This window comes from Scleropages formosus, chromosome 2, assembly GCF_900964775.1.
Source record: "Scleropages formosus chromosome 2, fSclFor1.1, whole genome shotgun sequence".
Taxonomy (NCBI): domain Eukaryota; kingdom Metazoa; phylum Chordata; class Actinopteri; order Osteoglossiformes; family Osteoglossidae; genus Scleropages; species Scleropages formosus.
The window spans coordinates 19,408,883-19,428,460 of NC_041807.1; the positions used below are offsets into that span (position 1 = coordinate 19,408,883).

Consider the following 19,578-nt stretch of genomic DNA (forward strand, 5'->3'; position numbering starts at 1 on the left):
GCACAAGGGCTCCCAGCAGTCAGGACTCAGAGCTGAAGTGCATTGTGGGAGGAAGCAGTGGGAAAAGTCAGTGTTTTGGGGCACAGGAAGAGTTAGGACAGAGCATGAGAAAGACCAGAGCAGGGTCTGGTGTGCAGTACAACAAGTGCTCCTTCAGGCTTAATCCCAGCCCACTTTGGTGCTGTGGAAGAATGTCCATGCTGAGCTGCTGACAAGGACCTTCTTGCCCTGCAACCTTCCATCAAGCAGCGCATTTCAGCAGCACTCAGATCAAAAAACAGCTTCCACTACACAGACAACCCACTGATTATGTTAGATTACATCTCAAGCTCTGAAGACACATTCTAAAAGCCTAATAAATGGTTAAGTCATTTCAACAAGGGGGAAGATAACTTGATAACCTTCAAAATCTCCAGTGAGCATCATACACCCCAAATATCAAAGCTTTATATAATGTTGAGTAACTCAAAGACTCAATAAGAGATTGTTTCTGTTTGGATGAAATCCTGGAACTTCTCGTTGGGTCAAGACAACCCCTCTTTTGTAACTATCAACAGCATTTCGGTGGTTGTGTCTCCATTCCTCGGATAGTCACAAGGACACAATATTTGGCATATAAAACAAATAAAAATACACGTAGAGGGTTGACCTCATTGTAAGTCATTTTTGTCGCAAATCCCCTTACACCTTATTATTGTCACCATTAAAATATTAACAACTAGCAAGCATGAATGCTACTTTGTGTAATACGGCATTGTTATATTTTTTCAGTAGTTTCACAAGTTATGTGAAGTAATACTAATGCAGAATGATAACATATACACAGTGCAGTATTTTAATTATATTTTTATACTGGATTGCTACTTTCACTCTTGATTCTAAATCTGTTTCCTTTTCACCATCACCAGAAAACTCACATTTTCGCTTGCTAGATACTGTAAAAATAAAAAGAGTGACTTAAACGGAATCACAAAAGAAACGTTTGATAAACAAAATTACATTTTCGTAAACGAATTGCTGATAGACACACGGACGGAGTCAATAAAAAATATGGTTTCATGTAGCAGCGTGACCACTCGATGTAACCGTACAGCACGTGGAGCGATCAGCGTTAGATGCTACAACTAAATGTCGGGCCTCAAAAATAATGTAATAAGGCTGACGGCCATCCTAAGTCCAGGTCGTCACAAGTCACGTACGTTGTAAGCTGCGGAATAACCGAACGTGCAACTTTACAATGTGTTTTATTCCATTGTATCTGTGTTGTAACATATTCTCGATGACTTCGTTAGAGCTGTTTTTCAACAAGCGTGGAATGAGTACAAGTGCAGACTTAGTCATTTCTGCAGGTAGGCTGTGTATTTTAAAACTAAACCAAAGTTCTAGAATGAGCTAATTTGACAAGACATTCCATTTACACTGCGACATCAAGCCAACTGTAGTATCCATGGGACGCTCAGAAACTGCATTCAACACAAGCTCCATCATCTTGCACCTGCCATAGCCACTGTTGCCAATACTTTTGGTTACCTTTAAAGGTACAATGACCAGTTGCTTTATTTGCCAGTGAATTTATTTGTCTTTATATCACCACAGACACACGGACACCCAACCAAACGTCACCCAGTGTGGCCAGCATGAGTCCTCTCCAGAAGCGGGTCTTGGCACGGTCCTGCTCGCTACGGAGCCGACGCCTGTCACGTTGGCAGATGGAAGCAGGGCATCTCCATTTCTTTTCCCTTTTTTTCAATTTCTCTTGCTTTCTTGCTGTTTTTGGATCGGGGTCGGACTGTCTACGGTCTGCGTAAGGGTGGGCGCTGTGGTGGGAGGCCAACAGCCAGGGACAGCTGTCACCCCCCCCCCACACACACACACTCCTCTCCCTCCAAACTGTGCCTCTGCAGGCCTCCGGCGCCCCAACATCAACCGCGCCTCAGGGTCTGTATGGGGACTCCATCCCCTCGAGGGCATGTCTAATCCGTTCCCCAGGGCCCTGGAAGACGCTCAGGCCTACATCCCGTACCACACATTGAAGCCAGCCCTTTCTCCGCCGCCCTTCCGTCAATCCTCAACAACTGCTCCTTCCCCTCGGGGCATAGCGAGCTAATCCTGTTTACTCCATGTCTCCCGCTCTCTCTACTGCCCCTCGGCCCCTCTCTCGCTCGCTCCAAATTCTTGGCCCACCAGACCAACTTAAATATTCATAACTCTTTTATTTGATGAGCATGCTAAATGGGTATCCTGACGACTTGGAGACAGGACAAGATTCCTTTTAATCAGGAAATAATGAAAGAAGACAGAAAGGAGAGACGAAGGAGGAGGAGGAGGCGGAGAAAGTAAGGAGGCAGACGATGCCCTGCCGTCCAGCTGGTGAGCAGCGTGGGGTCAGGTAGGGGGCGTGGGGAATGGCTCAGAAGTCACCGCTTCGGCGAAAGAGATCTGTCTGAGCTTTCGCTGGAATGGAGAAGCCCCCAGTGGTAAAAATGAGCAAATATGGACCCAGCAAAGTTTTTCCTCCTGTCCAAATCAAACCAAACCTTTGTCTCCTGTTCTCTTTCAGCTGCGGCTTGTTCTGAAAGGCACCATGAAGCACACAAGCAATGCCGGTCATTTAACAGAATGTGGGTGCTATTTTCACACCGAGACCTGAACCAAGGCTGATATTTAATACGTTTAATACGTTGTGACACAAAATTGGACCTTCTGTTCAGCAGCTTGACACAAACATTTTTCTCACTGTCAAAACTGCATTCATTTTGGGAAGAGAAAAGATGATGATTTAGTGCCTGATTCCTTTGTGGATGTTTAAGAACATGCAAGGCAAGCATATTCCAGGAACAGCAAGCAGGAACGTATCATAATTACAAACAGCAAATGCATAACATTTGCCTTCCATAATCTCATAATGTGGGAATCCGGTTGAAAAAGTTTTGGGACAATTTTCATGTGTTTACATGTTTATTTGGTTGACTTTTGGCACAGTCCCAATGAAAGGTCCCAGTGCTGCGTATGTGAGATTCTGGATCAAGAAACAGTGGCTCTGTATCTCACAGCCTCCTTAGCATGGCATACAGCTTTTCCATCAGGTACCACGAACAAAAGGCAAGGGGTCGGTCGGAACCCAACGACTCGTTCCTTCATAAATTGCAGATGTCTAAGTTCAGTGTTTTGTGTCCACTGGAGATAACGTGTTTACACTAACCGGAGCGTCCTCTCTTAGCTAATAAACCTTGCACTGATGCCACACGTGTGCTTGCAACACTGCGCAGTAATTTGAAGGAAAACAAAAACGTAAAGAATAAATTAAGCCTAATCTAGATCTAGTCGAGGTAGCCCTCGACTTTCGACATATGCGGCTCATGACCACCCAGACTTACAGCAGCCAACCCATCAACCTCAATATTTTATTTTTGGGTCTTGATGTTTGGTTGTAACTTCTAACAGCAACCGCTCCATCTGCTGCACAACACTGACTGCCGCAAGACACCATATATCTTATTCAGTCACTGTGTCTATCAGTGATTGCGTTTTATTTACAAAAACTGTTCTATTTACAGGTTGCTCCATTTGATTCCGTTCAAGTTACTTTTTTGCAATGTCTAACAAGTAAAAACTTTAATGTTCTGGTGGTGCAGAAAAGCAAAAGAAAATGAAAGTGAAAATAACAGGGCTGCATAAAACCCTGTATTTATGTTATTATTCTATACTAGTATTATTTTAACAGATATGTATGAAATCAGTGAAAAATTATAATGATGCACTGTTATACAAAGTAGCACTCCTGCAAGTTAATTGTTCATATAATATCACTACAATCTATATTATCCAGTGTAAGGGGATTTGCAACCTACGACTTGTGGACAAGTGGACATAGGACAAGGTGGTTGGAATGAAACCCAGAGGTAAGCGGAAGACCAGTTGTACTCTAGAGCCACTAGGTGCCTTTTGGTTAGTTACAGTATCCCAAAGTGTGAAGGAGACAACAAACGGGAACCGCTAATCAGATAGGTTCCACGGTGGTTCTCAGTCAGAAGCACGGTACTACATGGCAAGACAGGGAACCGGGATGCTGCTGATGCGGGACTTTTAAGGACACTGCTTCTCTTTTTCCCATTCCTGGGGCATGATCCATAAACATCTTTCTCCGCAGCTGTGTCATCAGGCACACTGCTGGAAGCATCCCTCGAGAGCGCATTCTAGGAAAACATCATCGCCACATTTCAGGTCTGACAGGCACTCCTGCCCCTCCTTCTCTAGAGCGACGGGGTTGCCGCAGTGCTTCACACTGTTGACCATGTCAGGATCCAAGCAGCGGCTCGGCCAGAGGCAGCAACATTCGTCCAGGACTGATTCCGCCCCACGGGTGTAAACCCAGCGCCGTTTTCCTCTCTGTACATTTCTGCAGCGCGCAGCGTAAGGCATCGCGGCCAAAAGTACATCTGAAGGAGCATTTATCTTTCCTCCCCTTCAATTTCCCTTCTCGCTAAAATCCGAATAAAGAGCGTGATGGATGAGTGAACAGAGGGGCTGCCCAAGTCCAAGGAATCGGGATTTTGTCTGAGGGTGGTCAAAACCCCATTAAAACACACGCTTGCCGCCAGATATCCCGACACGCACGTTTCTAAGCAACACAAACATCAGCACCCCCCACAGGGTAGCCGACACCAACAATCTGCTGATGTAGAACTTCATGGAACGGTGCTGCCACAACCGAGGAAGTGGTACTGGAGCTGCCGCTCGTGTACAATAATAGGATGGTGATGCTGTCCAACTGCAACATCCTACCGTACGGTAAAACAGAAGGAGTCTGATACCCGATGCCTGCCAGCTGCTGAGCGCTGTTAACACAGTTTCCAACAGTGAAGAACATGGTAACACTCAGCAGGTAGTATGTTCAAGTCCCAGATTTTACCCTTGATCTGAGTGCTTAATCCTAATATCGGTAACATAATATTCAGCTGCACACACAAGACCATACATTACGTTTGACACATCAAAGTAATAGTAGTATCTGGATATTTCAGAGTAACATTTTTGGGAAAAGTTGGCAAAAACACTGCTCAGATTGAAACGGCAGAGGCTGGTTTAAACCAGAACCTCGACCTACTCATTAATTCCAAATTACAAACCAGGCCCGGATGTTGTTTTTTTGTTCATCCCTGAAATCTCGGTTCCATCCCAAGGGACCCTGTATGTGAAGTGGGTCTATGATCCGTTTTCAGCGGTCTGGTGTGGGTTTTTAATCTGGCCCGCAGAAATTCAGCCCTGACAGACACAGCTGCAAGGCTAAGCCTCAGCGAGACACTTTATCTGAACAAGCAGGACACAGGAACAGAGCAAATAAGCCTGACAAACACACCGTAACAGGACCTGAAACACCCAGTCCAGCGCGGTCCAGTCTTAGCATGTCCAGTATATTCGCCAGTAGAGCTGCACAAACAGCTTGTTACGGTTCCGTCCAGCCCAGCGTTATGCTTTCAGAAGTGGAAGCAGGAGATCCACATCTCTGAAAACCCAAACAAGGCAATAGGAAAAAGCAAAATGGAACAAGAGAGTGGGCGAAAGGAAGGAAAAAAAAGAGGTGAACATTTTCCATTTGAAGGAAAGTATTCCTGCGCGTATCCCTCTAAGTGTCGGACAGCCCGGGCCTCTCCTCATTTCCATGCGGTATTTGTCCCCAGCTGAGTTCCAGATCCCGTTCGGAAGCTAGAGACTTTCCCAGGGATGCCATCCGACCACATGGCCTCACTGCTCGCCGCTCCTCCCTGGAACACTCTCACATCCACAGCACTTGCTGCTCGTTTCAAAATGTCAGCTGGCTATTTATATTTACCCCGGAATCCTCCGCCGTTTCGGTTTCCTCCGCTCCGCGTCTGTTAAAGGCTTAACAGAACACAATGCTTTACCACTGCTTGTTAGATCCCTGCAACAGTACTGAGAGCACAGTTTGCGTGCTTAAATGCCTGATTTAGCTACAAAAATTGCAGCTCGTAATTTCCTCTTGTAGCTCAGTCCTCCCACCACTAGGCGTCAGTACAGATTTCGTTATTGCTAATGTAAGTACAGCACAGAAATCCTTTACATTAATGTACTGCTAGGGCTGCCCGGTACTGCACCAGGTAGCTCTGCTGCGTTATAGCACTTGGGCTGTTTGGATGTAGGTTCGACTTCTGCTCAGTGCGTGAGGTTCGAATGTTCTCTCCACGTTTACATGGGTTTCCTCCAGGTGCTCTGGTTTCCTCCCACAGTCCCAAAACATGTGTTTCAGATTAACCGTGACTCTGTGCATGTGCCTATGCTGTGATGGACTGGTATTTCATTAGGGCTGCACCCCTTTACCCAGTAGGCTTGCCTCACACTCTGGGCTTCTGGGATAGACTGCAGAGCACCACTACCCTGATTTACATTTACTCATTTAACTGATGCTCTTGTCCGTATCATATACTTACTTCTAACTTGTAGTTCCCTAGAATTATTCACACATTTATACAGCTGACTAATTTTTACTGGAGTAATTTTAGGGCAAGTACCTTGCTCAAGGGTATTACAGCTTGTGGTGGCATTTAGACTTGCGACCTTTGGGTCCGAAGGCTGCAGATGTCTAGGACTCAGACAAGCGGTTAACAAGAGTGAGAGAACATACACTTTCCTACCACTTAGTGAAGGGCTCATGTGTAATTTATCACACGCACACGCACATTTTCTGAACCGCTTCTCCCATACGGGGTCAAGGGGAACCGGAGCCTAACCCGGTAACACAGGGCGTAGGGCCGGAGGGGGAGGGGACACACCCGGGACGGGACGCCAGTCCGCCGCAAGGCACCCCAGTGTAATTTATCATATAAAATATATTTTTCAGCACAGTATAAATTAACTAGCCCGTTAAACAGGTGATTCACATCCAGCAGCTATTTGGGACCTAGCTGCCCGGGAGAAACGGTACGGTCAAGAATTTCAGAAAATTCTTTCGAAATTAGGGATACGTGTTTAATGAGGGACTTAAAGTAAATATGCTAGCGCAAAACATGCAGTCTTAGTACTGTGCGAGAACACATTTCACTGATGTGCGTTAAAAGCGCTGCCTGGCGTTGTGCGTGAGACAAGTAAAAATGAAAGAGCACCTCAGGTGAGGTGTCACGAGCAGCCGCAGGTGCGAGGAGGGTGGAGGAAGTGTTTTGTGGCAGCAGCTGATGCCGGGGGCCTGTGCGGAGCCAGCTGCGCAGCACAAGAGGCAGGAACGCGTGGGCGTGCATGTAAGGGAGCGTGGGCTCGGATCGAACTGGCGCCCAGGCCCGCATGCCCACTTCCTTGTTTGTTTGTTTACGATCTCCCGCTACAGATAACAGCAGATGCTTCTACATGTGAAAATGAGCGTTGCCTTCCAAATCGTAGAACCAAAGCAGCGGAGAAGCCACCGCTTCGGCGCCATTACAGCGTTCGGTCTCCATCTCAGCCGTGTCGTGCCGCAGCCGCTGCAGTTAAGCGCACGAACTGAAAAAAGCTTCGAACAGTGTAAAAACACAAGCTTGTCATAATACGGGTACGCGCAAAGACCCCTTACGATCTTGTGGAGTTTTGCGGTAGCAGCTTGTGTCACAACCTAGTAAGAAAACACACCGCTCTCAACGCGCCACAATCCACTACATTAGAATGACAAGCGGCAGGTCTTCAACTCCTGAGCTAGGCAGCAGGGTAACACCTCGGAACGACTTCTAAACCCCCCCCACTGCCGACTCGTCGAGCAGCGACAGGCCTGCAGAGAAGCGCTATCGCCATTTCCGCAAGGCCGCCGCGTACCGGGCACCTCTTCTCTCGTAACTTCACGCACCGGTCTGGGACACAGTTACAGGAGGAGCGCGTCGGCACCACGGAAACAACATCTGGCACTTCCCCACACGGCGTTTCCATCCTTCGGCCCGGTAGGGCCAATTCCTAGCAGGCTATGCCTTTAAATGCGGCTGCCATTACGCAACGGCCTGTCCTCATCACATGTCCCGGAGTGTGACCACCATGAGGTCGTTGTCCAACAGGGTACAGTGGGAGCTTCTCAGAGCGTTCTGTGGGTGGTGGTTGGTGGGTGGGTAGAGAAAGGCCTCCTCCTGTCCTCCAGTATGAACAATGGGACTGTTCACCCGAAATAGTGCCTTCCTTCAGCCCAGCTTCCTGCCTTCATCCCGGACTTTGCTATATTTCTTCCCCTTGAATGAAAAGGGGACTCCAGTGGCCTTCATGCCTCCATATGGGGACGTTCCACATCTGCCAGATGGGTTGCGTGCGGCGGAGCGTTCACCAGACCCACACCTGCAGGGAACCCCCTCCTCTAGGCCTCGGGTGTCGACCCCACATACCCCCAGCTGAGCATTCTGGTGTGGGGGGGTTCTCCGTTCTCTGGCACTGGACCGGCCATTGGCATCGTCTGGCTGGCTCACCCCACCGGAGTATGGTACCTTTCATTTACATTATATTTACTCATTCAGCTCACGTTTTTCTTCAAAGCGACTTACAATGTTAAGTAATAACACTGATTTACCCATTTATACAGCTGAGTAATTTTACTAGAACAATTTAGGATAAGTACCTTGCTCAAGGGTACTGCAGGTGGAGGTGGGATTCAAACCTGCGACCTCTGAGTCCAAAGGCAGCAGCGCTTTCCGATCTGATGCGACAAAATCTGATGCTGTCAGAATGATACGGCAACAAGAACAAAATAACACAGACATACACACACACACACACGGTGATTACTGGGGTCATCATCTTTAAATAGGCTTAAGAACTCAGAATTCCCCTAAAATTTTGGCCAGAGTCAAAAAAAGAAGTGGGAAACACACAGGATGCTAACTAGTTTGCATGTCTTTCGAGGTTAATAAAATGAAACTAATTTGTGATTATCATATTCTATACAGCAGCATAAATGTATTTCCAGCATATGTGCTGGATCAGTTTTCATCATGAAAACCTGAGTAGCATATTATGTGCTGAAAACACTCAGTTTAAATAATCACATACAGAAAAAAGAGGCTGACAAATAAAATGCAAATGAAATACACACACACACATTTTCTGAACCTCTTGTCCCATACGGGGTCGCGGGGAACCAGAGCCTACCCAGCAACACAGGGCGTAAGGCCAGAGGGGGAGGGGACACACCCAGGATGGGACATCAGTCCGTTGCAAGGCACCCCAAGCGGAACTCGAACCCCAGACCCACTGGAAAGCAGGACCCAGTCCAACCCACTGCACCACCAGGCCTCCCGCAAATGAAATACTAGGAGGAAAACCGTTGTTGGGATGACCAGAAGGAATTCTAACTGATTTTTCATCAATGAACAAATGAAACACTGAAGCAGAAAAAGTCACTTCCTGTTTTGAAATTTAAGAGCATGCACAATTTTTGAAATCTGTGGAACACAAAACAAAAATGGGCAGCACAGTGACACCGCAGGTTGCACTGACCCTCACAGCACTGGGGTTGTTCCGGTGTGGGTTTGATTCTGCTCACTCTGTGTGGAGCTTGCATGTTCCCACGTGCTCTGGTTTCCTCCCACACTATCCAAGTTGTATGTTTCTGGTGAATTGGTGACAATAAATTGCCTAGTGTGTGTGCGCAAGTGCTGCCTTCGCAATGAACCTGTGAACGCTTGACTTTCCTGGAACCCTGTGCTTCTGAGACGGGCTCTGAATCACCATGATCCATTTGGACAAGCAGTTTCCAAAAATATGTGAGAACAAAAATCAGGAATATGCATCTTATATACTTTGTGTCATTAAATCATTTGGGATTACTCAAGTCTTCCTGTAAATTAGTCACAAATTTGTGTAGCTTCATGAGATTAACGAATCAAACAGTGGTTCTGCTTGTTCTCATTCGCATGCTTTTCTTGCAATAGTTAAATTAATCCCATTGATTAATCCCATTCATTAAAATGGGAATTCTTAGAAAATGCAGGACTCCAGGGGAGTTGTACACCTGATTTAAACTGGCATTTACATTATTAATGCTATTTTCTAATAAAAATATACAGATTAATGCATAAATAATGCTTTTTTCTTAATATTTATATAAAGTGCTCAACTTTTGATCCATTAAGTCCTTGCCATTCAAACTTCACAATTACTAATAAAAAATTTGTATGGAAGTAAAAAAGAAGTTATGAAGTCAATAATATAGTTTTCTTTCATAACTGCTGTATCAGAGATTGTTAACATTTAAAGAAACTGTTTTTTACCCAGTAATTACCTTGTTTCCGCTGTATTGTGCATTATCTTGATGCACTGATTCAAAAAGGCTTCATTTTCATCTCAGTGTGACACTATTTCATCTAATTAAAAGTCTGTAGTTAATTTAAAACGGACTTTATTCTTCTGGACTGTTTCAAATGCAGGTCACAGAAACCTCATGAACAAGCATCTTTATGATGCTGATGTCAGCTGTGTTTTCAGTGAGGCGCACAAGACAAGAATAATTTTCCAAACCTTGTAAAGAATGAACAAAAGAGCATTTAATTTTTCACAAAAGAAAACAAATATGGAAATTATTGCAGATCTATGGTTTCAAATCCCTGGGGATCACTACTGAATAGGACAAAGAGCGAGAATAAATGCCTCCGGTTCATCTATAGTGGCTCTCAGGGTCAGCAGCATCCATTAAATTACATCTGTTTTTACAGAAAAAAGTTGTTTTTTCACCCACAGGTATTACTGAATAAACTGAAATTAAAAAAAAAAAGAAAAAAAAAAACATGCAGAAATAGTTCTAAACCACACGAGCCAGAGGAAACACAAGATTGTTCTACCAATTCTGAGAAAAAAGTCTTCACCGTCTTTCATCAAAACACTTTTAGAAAGAAACGTAGAAATGAAACAATGTAACATTTTTTCCAAGTAATTGCGTATTTCTATAGTGCAAAATAGCATAAGTGGAAAATCGAGCGCCAATCAGTGCACATACAGTATATGTAAATATGAAGAACAGCAAATACACGCAGTCCCTAATATACACTTACAGCAGCACCACTCACACACATCACCTCTACCATTTCAGCTTAAATGTTTTCACGTTTCCAATTCCATTTAATTCTGCAGTAGAGGCTATAAACCTTCAGTTAATCTTAACCATTTTAAATCGATACAATTTTATACTTGCTTGGCTTGAATCAACAAATGCATTGCAAATATTTGTATAATCACCCACCCACCCATCCATGCAATTTCAGTGACTACTTGTCCTGAGCAGGGTCGCGGTGATCTGCAGCCTATCCTGTAATCACTGGGCGCAAGACCGAGGGGGGGAACACCCTGGATGGGACACCAGTCCATTGCAGTTTGTGTAACCACTTTAATGTAAATGCAACACAAATGAACTTGTCATCCAGGCCACCTACCGCTGCTGTGATAAAACACCTGACTGGACATGCCAGGATTCACATAATGAGATCACAACACAATTTACAGTTCTCTCTCTCTATCACTGTTACCTACACTTGCAAAAAAAGAAAAAAAAAAAAACCACACACACACAACGGCACACACAAAAGGTCTGAAGCATACTATTCTATATTACGCAGTATTTCAGACATTGTATATTTTTAAGAACATCTGTCTATGCCTGATGTGTCTCCTCTTAATCCTGTCAAACACACCTACTTTTCACATTTCCTCTTATTCATTTCTACTGGGTGTTAAGGGGGTCCTGACAAAACGGTAAAATTTTTTTTCTCATCTGTCACTGTTCCAGAAGCTTCCCACACAGCAGCCCAGCCAACTCACTCACACCTCCAGGGAACCTAAACCCAGTGTGCACCAAAGGGGAGTCCCCAGTGGCGGTGAGCAGTAGTCTTCCCCCACCCCCAGATGGAATCTAGGCCCCCACTAGCAGCCCTGGCTACCTGGTGAAGGGGATTAACAGGTCTTTGTGCTCCAGTCAGGAATGTGGAATGGTTGGAAATTTAAACCCAGAGCCCTGGAACGAAGAGTCGATCATAGTCCTCAATCTCAGCCTGGCCTCGCTGGGATCAATAGATTTATTGAGGGTATATCTTAACTGAACGACATGGAATGTTATTCTAAGTACTAGGGGAGTGTCCAGTTTTGGAAACTTTGTGAGTGCACATCCAAAGAATGGCTATGCTGTTGAGAATATTCCACATCCACAACCTTGGTTTCAACACAGCTTCGCCCAAATCAACAATCTTGTCCAATTCCACAAACTCAATCATGGCCTCGACCCCGTTCCATCTACCTGATTCTGTCTTCCGCCATGATTTTTTCCACGTGCCCGATTACGACACCAGCGTCAATCCCTAGCAGTGCTCACGACCAGGTTGCCTACCAATTTGCTCCATTGTCCTGTGCTACTTCCCAGCACTTATTTGGCCTTTCCCCTATAAATAAAACTCTGCACTTGGATCCTACTTCAACCAGCCCCTCAAGTGTTCGTGACATTGATGTGTGGACAGACATTTCACTCATCCTGGGCAGACAGACGTCCACTCCCCCACACTGTTTGAAGCCTTCATCCCGAAACTCGATAAAGCATCACGAAAAAGCATGCAAAAAAAATGAAAACATTCAGATTGAGCAACGCTCTGTGGCAGTGCAGTTAAAAGCTTGTGAGAACATCGGAAATTACTTGAGAATTCTGCAGTTTGCTGAAGAATTCAACTACTGTAAATCAGAACTGTGGAAAAGGAGAGACCATGAACACCTTATAGAAAGTCAGTTGTCTGTGTGTCCGATACTATCCAATTTTAATTTCATTGTTTTTAAATTACTTAAATTATTGGTGGAGCTTCAGCAAAGCTACTTACAGCCACTTACTCATACACACACACACACTTTCAGAACTGCTTGTCCCATACGGGGTCACGGAGCCTACCCGGTAACACAGGGCGTAAGGCCGGAGGGGGAGGGGACACACCCAGGACGGGACGCCAGTCCGTCGCAAGGCACCCCAAGCGGGACTCGAACCCCAGACCCACCGGAGAGCAGGACTGTGGTCCAACCCACTGCACCACCACACCCCTTAACCCATACATACAATTCTTACAATTTTAACTGGAGCAATTCCTGGTAAGTACTTTGCTCAAGGGCACTACACGGATTCGAACCAGCAACCTTCAGATCAATTATAAAATTTTATTTATTGCACTGTAAAATTTTTGCTCCGAACAAACTACGTTGCACAAACTGTACTCTGAGCATAAGAGTTATGGGCACGGTATGTGCTGAACCTGCCTGGGACAAGGAGTCACAGCATCTGACCATACTGTGATGACATGTGGGGGTGACGCAGCACAAAGAAGGGGGCTTTCAGGCTCTTAATAAACAAGGCTGGGGTTCAAATGCTATGCCAGGCACTTTCTGCTTTCTTCCTTTAAACCCCGTGAAAGAAAGGGTGATGGTAAGGGTGTGGGCATGAGAACCAGAAGGTATAGGAGAGGGGGTTAGATGTTTGTGAAGTGTCAGGGTGTGGTCCCATCAGGGTGGGGTGTGATCAGAGGAAATGTGGAGATAAAACGCGAACTAAGACTGGTACAGTAGGCCCTGCCCATAACCACAGTAAATAGTCATTTTATTGATTCCTCTCAAACAAAAGCAGCAGCTCCCAAAACAGGTATACAAGGCAGTGTGACATCTTGCTGAAATCCTGATATCATAGTGGTTACAAGTGCTGCCCTTTGAGCAGACAGTTGCTGGTTTGAATCCCACCTGATGCTATAATAATTTTGAGCAAGGTACTTATCCTGAGTCACTCTTATAAAAATTACCCCACTATATAAGTGGGTAAAGAGCTGTAAATAGCCTTACATTGAACTAAATAAGTAAGTGTAAGTATGCAAATAGAGGATCCTCACAAAAATTAAGTGCACTTCTCTTCATCATTTCTTGTAATGAACATCCTCCCACATCCCTGCACCTCTTACCCCTCCACTTTGGTCAGACAACCTTGGTGCTCAAGAGTACCCATTCCTAGAAAACGCAGCAGCAGCAGCAGCAGCCACAGATGTTCCTCCACGTTCTCCATCCCTCCTGCAATCCTGGAACGGGAAAGAGTCAACTCCTGAATTCCAGAGCATTTCCCTGTCTTCTGCTCCTTCACTCTAATAAATGTTCTTTAATTCCCTCTATCTAGCTGTCTCGGGAAGATATTTTAAAAATTGAAATGCAGAAGCTGAAAATACGACTCCAGTATGAAAAACATCTGATCAATGCAATTTTTCCAAAGTGCTCTTGCATGAAAAATTGATGAAAAATATTTATCCTGTTTTGATATTTTTATTTATTAATATTTTATTGCCAGTTTTTTTTTATTTGAAACATTTTACCTATTTATATATCTGTACTTTCTACTGTTCCCAGAAAAGTACAGTGAATTTCTTAAGGGGAAGAGAAATGTCATTTTTATTTCTTCAGATAGTGACCAAAAAGCTGTGTCTGTGTCCTTAACAAAATGTTACTTGATGTTGACTATTATAAATAATCCTGGTCACTGAAAAAAATATGTTATTTACATTTGATCTAAATATTTATTCCTGTCTGATATTGTCTGATATACAGTGCTGCTTGAAAGTATGGGGACCCTACAGGGATGGTCACTATTCTGGTATAAAGTATTAGAATATAGTTATAAAATCTAAATGTTAAATGTTAAAACAAACTTGTGAAAAGAATAAATGACTATGATTTACATCCCTGATTCTACTTACTTCCTTGGTTTAACCAATGCAATTAGAGTTTCACTTATTTTAGCACCTGCACCACTTCTGTATTTATACTACACACAAAATTTCCTCTAAAGCCACATATGGAATTCGTCATTAAACACCTATTATGTCAGATGAGAAAGACTGATTCTCATTAAATAACTGTTTTGTGGTAAAACTAAGGGACACAAAGGCTCCACATACTTTCAAGCAGCGCTGTACAGTCTGACCTGTGACATAAACCAGTTAATTTTATTGAAAAATGAGTCATGCCGATCTTAAAAACCATAAAAATTGACATATATTAAATGTCCCAGTGTAAATTGATTCATTAATCTGTATCATATAATGTGCAAAAAAAGAAACTCATTCCGTAAGGTCACAAAACCCTAACCCTAACCCTTTAGACTGGATGAGGTGGCTCTGACTGCTGTGCTACCAGGTGCCCCTATGCATAATTTTGATATAAAAAAGCAATAGAAAAATTTGTCTCTTTACAAAGACAATATGAAGAACAGAAGAGATACGGACATGGAAGTGAGACACTAACAGACTCTTTTGATGGTCACAAAAGGGGTCTCAAGGGAGTTCCACCAGATGGACACAGGACTCTGGAGGACGAGTCAAAACAGCAACCAGAACAGCACTTCTGAGCACCATTAAGAACTAGGATGTCCTGTAAATGTGAGCCTGTCAGTGAAATGCCAAGGCAGGAGTTGTGACCTGAGAAACATGGGACCCAAATGCTGAAGAACAGCACTCGAGGCGAGCAAGGACAGGACAAGCAAGGGAGAAGTACTCGTCCAGCAAGCTGCCAGGTGGCTGTAGAGCTGGAACGCTGGTCCAGTCCTCTGAAGGCCATAAATTGGGTTTTTGAGCTTGGGCGGATATGGGAGATTCCTCACTGGGACCACACACCACAGTTGCCTGATTTCCCCTTCTCTATCTCTCTCATAATTTGTGAAAGTCATCACTGGAAATATTGGGCATTCGAGAGAAGACAGTAAGGCCAAAAGAAGCCATGCATGTCCTTCAAAAAGGAAAAGGATCCAACTCTGCAGCGTACAATCTTCTCAAATGAACATATATCGCCAGCCAACGACATTTCTCCAAGTCTACAAACTGACAAACACATCGTGTGCGAGGGGCAGGAACCATTTACTCACAGCTTATCACACATTTATGAAAACTCAAGTTTCCATATGAACTTGATTCGTCACCCTGAATGATCCACCAGTGAATGACGATGTCAAAGACTCCATGGCTGGACTTCAGCCTTGCAGATACTGAGAAGATACAGAGCCATACAGTGACCACCGAGGTTCACTGAAGCAGATGTAATTTCATAGGGACTTCTTGAGGTTGAGATGGTTTGGTCAAGCTTTTCAAAGCAGAATCAATACTGCTGGTAGACACATGCAAAATTACTGACCTCTGTGTACCACCACAGTCAATATAATCATTATCATCTACTTCAGTTACTCTACAGCAACAGAAAGGATCTCTACACACACCACCCAATCGGTGTCAGCATTTTGCCTGAAGCTTCTTAGCATCTGAGTGTTTTTCTTATCTGCTCCCAACCATCAGTGTCCTTGTTTGCAGTTATTATTTATCATGCTGAAGCTCTGCCCCGCCACACAATAAAGGCACTCATGTCTGTTCACCCTACACCTGTGTCCGGGTTCTCTCTTTGAAAGTCTCCCTTTAACTACAGCAGTGAACTGAAAACGAAACCAGCCATGTGTCACACAGGGTGTCAAGGAGCTCTGTATGGGGTACTGTGACTCTCAAAGACCTTTCTCACATAGGTTTTAGATGCTTTACATGAAAATCTGGAGCACCTCTCAGAAGGAGGGTAATTTGCGCTTTCGGGAAAGGTGCGTCAGCGGTAACTCTTAGCAACGCCCAAACACAAGATAACAGTGGTCGACAAAGCCACGGTATTCCCCTCTGTTAATACAGAAAATCTAGATGCGGTCATAATCTACCGCACCTCATAGGTAATCAGCCTGCTCCTGCATGTACACCTTCTCCACACAGACGAAAACGCGCACTGGACCCACCGATAGCTCAAACAAGCAAGAGGTCACTATAGATACAACATAAAGCTTATTGCAGTTTCCATCTTGGCTTAGCATCCACTGGAAGGTGGTGGTGGGTTTCTTGAGAAGTGTCGCATAGGAATTGCATGCTGGGTGTTTCTTTGGAGTATTACAGAAGACACGGTGCATATGCCGTGTTTAGTTCTCACCCTCTATCAGCTCGTTTGCTGTCCACTTGTCCACTGAGTGTCACTTTATTTACACTGTTTTCATTCATTTCTTTTCTCTTCACTGCTCTGTTTTGGTTTTTTCGATTAATATACGCACATCGATCATCATATGAGTATGTGTTATGTCTATGAGTGTTTATAAAGTGTACAGTACATATTAGGAACGAAAGAGCTGAACGAGTGCAGGAACACGGTCATACAGCATTACAGAGTAATTAATGAGGTAAAATTGCACTGCTATGTTGTGCTATGATAACTAATGTTTACTATTGAAGTAACTGTCTATTTTAATGACATTTGAGCATTTAGCACAAACAGACGTCAGTTACGAAGTAGTTTTGCAATATTTAGTTTACAACATCAGGAAAAAACCCAATGATTTATCCACGCTAATTCACCTATGAAGACTTTTGGAATGTTACCTCAAACAAGGTGATTTGAGGGGGGGGGATTTCACTTGTTGGGGCACAGCTGAGCCGATTTCCACTTAAACACTGTGGACTGTGGTTTCTGTGTCGGGATCAGTGTAATTCTGTTTTGAGGAGGACTTGAGCTGTTGGAAGATTAAAACACGTTGCAAAAAAGGAAAGTCCCATTTCGCATGATCCCAGTATTGTTCTGGGCAAAGGGCAAGCCTCATTCTCGCTTGCCTCCACCTCAGTTTCACTGCCTTCTGTTTCTCCTACCAGCAGTACTGATATTACAGAAGGGGCGGCCGAGGGACAATGCCTGCCATACCCATCACACACCCCAGCGTCCTGCTTACGGCTCACCTTATCCACCCGATCTCCACTCGGCAAGACACAGTATGCAAATCAAGGAAACGTTCAGAAAAAGTTTTATTTAAGGGTCAAATGTTCTCCGACTGCTCACTTCCACCTCTGCTCCCTTTTCATAGCAGCCACAGGTGAAAGAGGCACAGGATGTTGGCGTATAGGGCAATTCCTTGTGCATCAGACACCGCACCATGTCTACACTTCATCGAGACCGAGTTACCAATAAAAATGTAAATTAATTAATTTTTTTATGATAAGCTCAAAGTTCTGTGCGTCAGCTCTACGAATTAATAGATGCAGCATGTGAAGAGACGAAAAGAATATCTTTGTGTGTGTGTGTGTGTGTGTGTGTGTGTGTGTGTGTGTGTGTGTGTTCAAGGCCACTTCAAGGCCACTATCACTGCACATCAGTGAGCGGTGGTGTGAAATGTCAAGACAGAACAAGAAAAACACCATTGCTCCCACACTGCCGTACCATAATGCTTTGTAAACACACATTCAGCCACTGGCATAAATCAGTGTCACACCAACACACTGCTGCGTTAATATTCACCCTTCGCCCTGACCTGCGCTGTGGGGTAAAAGCCTTGCGTGTGTATCCCTGAACCCAGAAAACATGGAAGTCAAATACTGGTTTTAGCACTGCATTAAAGAAACAATTCACCGAGAAGATGGATCATCAGTACGATATTAAAAATCGAGCCATTTATTATTAATTTATTAAGGTCACAAACATTTTCAGGCACGCTGGAACTCGAGAAAGTGCTTGATCTAATGAATGAAGAAAAAAAGAACATTATATTATTATAGTATAGTATAGTGACAGGTAATTTACAAAAAAGCTATTTTGTCATTTTTACATTATTATGGATGACCGATAACTTTGAATGGAATATTCTACTTTTAAGCTTGAACTGGAAAGGAAAGAGGTTGTTTCACTGTGCGGGGAAATGAAGCCAGAGTTTATTGATTACAATGCATGGAAAAAGATTATCATAAATTATGACGAGCTGCACACAGAAGACACTGGGGAATTTGATGACAGAAATCTGACAAAACCATTAATCGAAATTCTAATACAGAACGAACGACAATAAAATTAGAGCTCGGCCCCATTTCAGGAATAGCTTTGCTTTTGTCCTTTACAACAAACAATTCAGTCAGAAATATTTCTTTCAGACCTATTCATTAGAAAAATGTTTGGAGTTCAGTCAATTGTTATTCATGTGGGAGAGACATAAGTGTCACCAAAATTTAAAGACACACACACACACACACACACACACACACACACACACACACACACACACACACACACACACACACACAGTTTCTGAACCGCTTGTCCCATATGGGGTCGCAGGGAACCGGAGCCTACCCGGCAACACAGGGCGTAAGGCCGGAGGAGGAGGGGACACACCCAGGACGGGACGCCAGTCCATCGCAAGGCACCCCAAGCGGGACTCGAACCCCAGACCCACCAGAGAGCAGGACCGTGGTCCAACCCACTGCGCCACCACGCCCCTTTCAGAACCGCTCGTCCCATACAGGGTCACGGGGAACCGGAGCCTACCCGGCAACACAGGGCGTAAGGCCAGAGGGGGAGGGGACACACCCAGGACGGGACGCCAGTCCGTCGCAAGGCACCCCAAGCGGGACTCGAACCCCAGACCCACCGGAAGGAAGGACTGTGGTCCAACCCACTGCGCCACAGCACCCCCCACAATTTAAAGACAAAAAGACAATTTTAAGTAGCAGTCTGATACAATGATTACGTAACTGTATGTCCGGTTCTGTATTATCTGATGACCACATATCATTA

General features: G+C 44.4%; 1 protein-coding gene across 1 annotated transcript in view; it reads right to left on the minus strand.

Moving 5' to 3' along the window:
- The window catches only part of LOC108931473 (G1/S-specific cyclin-D2-like), a 135,527-nt gene that overhangs the window by 89,111 nt on the left and 26,838 nt on the right, over positions 1 to 19,578 (minus strand). Inside the window, exon 3 of the mRNA XM_018747234.2 lies at positions 13,926 to 14,039. The gene's annotated coding sequence lies outside the window, so the exon portion shown is untranslated. The remainder of the gene's footprint in view (positions 1 to 13,925; positions 14,040 to 19,578) is intronic.